Source organism: Vicia villosa, linkage group LG6 (genome assembly GCF_029867415.1).
Source record: "Vicia villosa cultivar HV-30 ecotype Madison, WI linkage group LG6, Vvil1.0, whole genome shotgun sequence".
In the NCBI taxonomy this organism is placed as follows: Eukaryota; Viridiplantae; Streptophyta; class Magnoliopsida; order Fabales; family Fabaceae; genus Vicia; species Vicia villosa.
The window spans coordinates 127,962,609-127,967,842 of record NC_081185.1 but is presented as its reverse complement, the minus strand read 5'-3'; the positions used below and the strand labels follow the sequence as shown (position 1 = coordinate 127,967,842).

General features: G+C 30.9%; 1 long non-coding RNA gene across 1 annotated transcript; it reads right to left on the bottom strand.

The window, feature by feature from the left end:
* Positions 1 to 2,163: 2,163 nt before the first annotated feature.
* On the bottom strand, positions 2,164 to 4,706 carry LOC131612335 (uncharacterized). The gene is made up of 4 exons (XR_009287355.1): positions 4,351 to 4,706; positions 2,601 to 2,671; positions 2,416 to 2,515; positions 2,164 to 2,337 (listed from the first exon to the last, which is right to left on the bottom strand). It is a non-coding gene; the product is annotated as an uncharacterized LOC131612335 (long non-coding RNA).
* Positions 4,707 to 5,234: the final 528 nt, after the last annotated feature.

Sequence of the window (5,234 nt, the reverse complement as noted above, 5' to 3'; positions counted from 1 at the left end):
ATAATAATAAAAGATAAGCTTTTAAAGAAAGATAAAAATAAAATAACTTGAAGATTCATTGAAAAGTTACAGCTAAATATATTACAACTTATACAGTAGAGTTTTCAAACAAGTAGAGGAGAGGCCCACAAAGACTGCACAACAAAATTATAAAACTAAGACAAAATTATTAAATACACCTCATTCAATAATGGATGTAATCTCCAAACTATTTGAGCTGCTTTTTAATGCGATTGGGCTTATAATACCTTCCCTTATTATATATATATATATATATATATATATATATATATATATATATATATATATATTTGAATTTATCAATTATTGAATTATTGTTGAAGTGTTTAATTATTTCTTTTTAAATATAAATTATTATGTTGTCGGCAAAATTGAAAGCATTAAGGTTAATAGTACCTCATACTAATTTTTCGATGCTCACTGAAATACATAGGATATAATTTATTTTCCAAAGCATGAACAAGAAGCAATACCTCTACAAATAGCAAGCTGCATCAGCTACAGTAAATACCTCCATAAGTGCTGCTTTAATTTGCTCGTGGAGAACATCCTGACCTTCTCTGCATTGCTTAGAATCAAGATATAGTATAAATCAAAACCATAACTTCAAATGATAGAAAAAAAGTCAATAATATTTAACTCAAAACACTTCAGAACAAACAACCTTATTGGAGACAAATAAACAACAATGAGCAAGCATCATAATAACAAAATATTTGAGAGAAGTTTGAACTCGAGAAAGAGCTATACCTCTGAACGCATCCAAAGCAAAGTCATTAAAACAACTTATAACAGCTTGTTGAACATTCAATCATGGTAAAAAGTGAGAAAGAAAAAATATGGGTGAGCTATAAATAAAGTGTTGTTTCGTACCGTTTTTTTTTTTTCAAATAAAACTGAATGGAACTATTTTAAGCATAAGACCAATTTTTCTTTTTACAATTGCTTTTTCTTTTTCCATTTTAAGCATTAAAAATTTAATTGTTCAGTTTCAAGCATTTATTGCTATGTATTTCCATCAACTTTGTAATTTCAACACTCCATATGCAGCTTTTCCTTCAATGGGTCACAGTCCATCAAAAATAACGAAGCCACCACAAATTAAGTTATTTAAATAGAAAAAAATCAGAAAAACTTTTTAAAATAAAAAACGGTTTTTAAAAACCAAATTTTAAGTACGGTTATTTATTTCTCACCCCACCCCTTAGATTTTTCACGCACCACTTATTTGCTAAAATTAATCTTCTACTTTCGTAGATGTACTTTCAGAAGTATTTTTTTAAAAAAATTTGGTTTTTTCCATAAGTGCATCTACGGAAGCGTTAAAACATAGTAATAAGTTCATGAAATATTTTGTAGTTACATCTACGGAAAGTTTGAAAATAGAGTATTCGGTAAATATATCTACAGAACATTCTGTTATATTTTCAAATCAACTACTTTTTATTCCTAAACTCCAATTTTTTTAACAAAAATGAAACATCAAATTATAGTAAATAAAAGTAATTGAAAAACCTCAATTGCACTACTATGATTTCACTACTAGAAATACTCAAATTTCCTGCGGATTTACCTGCGGATTTTATCTAAATTTCCGCAGGAAACACGTTTCCTGCGGATTTTCCTGCGGTTTTAGGTCCCCAGCTAAAACCTTCGTGGGTAATATTTTCGGCAGCAAGTTCCGCAGGTAATTCCGCAGGTAAATCCGCAGGAAAGTTTCAGCAGGTAAATCCGCAGGAAACTTCCGCAAGTAAATCCGCAGGAAACTAAAATCTGCAGGTAAATCCGCAGGTAATATCTATCTCAAATTAAAAAAAAAATTATAAACTTTTGAAACATTATAAAAATCTAAAATATTTTTATAATGTAACTATGTAACCATAATATAAAAATAAAATTATAATTTCAAATATTTTGAATTATAATGCAAATTTATAGAACAAGTTACTATAAAATCTGCTACAAAGTTAAATCAGAGGACGCCTCAGCACTTTTATTCATCATTTCAATCTCACGATTTCTCTCCCTGTTTGAAACATTGCCATATTAACAAATAACTCTAGGTTGTATTCCATCACTTGCCATGTTAACGCTAGTTTTTCATTTTTCCTTGACTTCATTCCAACCTTCATTGTATTTCCTATTAAAAAGGGTCATTAGATATGTTTTATATATATTCTTATAACAATTATGAAAGCACTCACAGGACAAAGCTCCTTATTGAATTGAATTTGAATATGTATGACAGCTGAAAGTTACCAGGAATCCAACTGCCTGCCTGATATGTTTTAGTTCCTCCCACGCCGAGCCAGTGTACTGTACACACACAATAGATTGAGGTTAAGATCATAAAATAGAAAAGTAAAGAGTCAAAATTAGTTGCTTGGTGCTAACCTCTTCAGTTGCCTCAATGCACCACTGTTCTAATTCAGCCAAACCTGTCTTCACATACTCCCCATTGCTGAATGAACAACACTCGCGGCGCAGCAGAAGACTGCAAGCAATGACCAGATTAAGTCCATAAAAAATTAGGCATGCTGCAATATGACATGAAATGGGAAGTGGGAGAACAAGATTACCTATTGAATAATTGAACATCGATGAATGAGAATATTTGAGTGAATACTTTGCGGACCAAGAAAGGAGGCGCCTGTTAAACAAGATTTCTAACAGGTTAAGATCAATCTCAGGCAATGAAAATACGGAAACTGAAAGGGAAACTCACATAGTTCCATAAATATAAGTATTAAATGTATATGCCATTTGTTTGTTGCACGTCTGGCTCAACCAAACAAGAAACAATGCATTCTCAACAAACAATATCTATTTTCAAACATGTTATAACAATCGCAAAGAAAAATCGCAAGTTCCTCCCTCACCTCTCCCACTTCATATGTTTATAATTATTATTCATGTAATTTATCTAAAAAATGATTAAAGAGCAGTCATCATGTTATACGTTATCCCACTATCACCATAAAAAGTCTGGCATCTGCATACAAGTCGATATCCTCATTGTAATACAGGCAGTAAGTGTATCGGCAGAGTAAACTTCCAGAGCTCAATCCTAGTCCTAGATACCTAGAGTTAACTGAACAAAAGGAAATTTAGCGGTGTTTGACTTATGCAAAGGATCATAATATTTAAAAAGAATATACTTATCATAACAGCATCATAAATAATAGACCATTACAAACAGCATCCGTACATCCTTAAAACTAGACAAATTGCCTCCTTCACATGACAACTCAAAACAAATTGCTATCAAATTTCAACACTCGGTTAAAATCACCCTAAAAAAATTTGTTCAAGCTAAATACGTGATTACACAAAACTAATTTCTTAAGAACAGTTTCCAACCGATACTTTTCATTCCTGAATTCTAATCAGGTTCACATCATAGATGTCAATCATCCACAAAAGCTCTATACGGTGTCTATACGCTGTTTTCAGCTTATTTTCAAAAGCTCTCCACACAATAGCTAATGAAAACAACTTATAGCTTATGTAAAAACAGTTTGACTTTATTTGATTTGTTATACATATAACTAGATAAGCACTTATATGATAAACAGTTAATTAAGCTGTTTATCCCAACAGATCTATATGATAAACACTTAATTAAGCTGTTACTGAAATTCCAAACCCTTAGAAAAGAGGGATTTTATTTGCATAATACCAAATTACAAAGATACATAAAAAAGTCAAATAAGATACATGCACAAACATGATAATCAATATCAAGGATATTCAATGGTCACAGCTCTGATTATTGGTCAGTTTTTGGCTTCCGTTTTGAGTTTTTTTAGTACTGATAAACTAGGATGAAGCATGAGCATAGACGGTTCTATATAATAAGTTAATCACTATATGATGTTATATGCATTTTATTGACAAGTATCCAAATTCGATTGTGATGAAAAAACAGAATAAAACTCACGTTCATAATCTATTGACATGTTTTGTTTTGATTTTGTTTGTTTGCACTGTGCCTTGTTGAACCTAGAATATGTATTTCCCATTACATACAGTGTATTCTTGTTTTCTTGTAAATTTCACATTTCGTTCTCTTCTCAAGCTAGTATTAGTATTCTGATTTGTTGTATGTGTATAAGACTAGCTTTATATTAATACATGCTAAGACTAAGAGCTTGGTTGAGACTTTTCATCAAACACCTTGTGTGTAAGATGAAAAACTCTTCACTTTGAAAGCATTCGATAGCAAGAACTGAGCAACAATCATCAATGATAACACAACTACGATTAAGCGACCAAGAATTGAACAGAAGAGAAGAAGAGAAAATCAAAAACGCGGAATACTTGTCTCACCGGATTTGTCGACGAAAACGCTAGAACAACCTTGAAACTCCCCCGCGACCTCCACGCTTACCTCATAGCTCCGCCGCACCTCTCAATCTCGACTTCCGCGGCTCCACAAATTGGACGTGTCGTCGGAAACGTCCCCCAGCCGGAATCCCGTCACCCCGTCATTCATATTTTTTTCCGGTAATTCCTTATCATTCATTGGGAGTGAATCATTCTTTGGGAGTGAATCAATTGATTGATTATTTGGTAGCATTGTTTCATGATGATCAGGAGAGTAGAGAAAATGACTTTTAAAAATAAGTGTTTTTTAGAATGAAAAAGCACTTCTCATAAGTGCTTATGAAGGGAAGAAACATTTTCAGAAGTTAACGGGGTGAGATACAGTATACAAGACTAAACCCATAAACAATATGTAGAAAATCTATTATAATTTATTATATATAACCTTGGTTTTTTAAAAAAAAAAACTAATATAACTTATTAATAATAATAATAATAATATTAATAACCAAAAAATGATACATACTTTTATATATATATATATATATATATATATATATATATATATATATATATATATATATATATATATATATATATATATATATATATATATGAGGTTAAAGGTAGTGCACTGACAGTGTAAAAAAGTTTTACACTGTCATCCAATAGAAACAAATCGTTTTGCCATGTCATATAAGTTTTTTTAAAATACAGTCTGACTTGTCCTGATTCATGGTCGTGATTGGTTGACAGTGTAAAACTTTTTTACACTGTCAGGGCATCATCCATTTTCTCTCTCTCTCTCTCTCTCTCTCTCTATATATATATATATATATATATATATATATATATATATATATATATATATATATATATATATATAT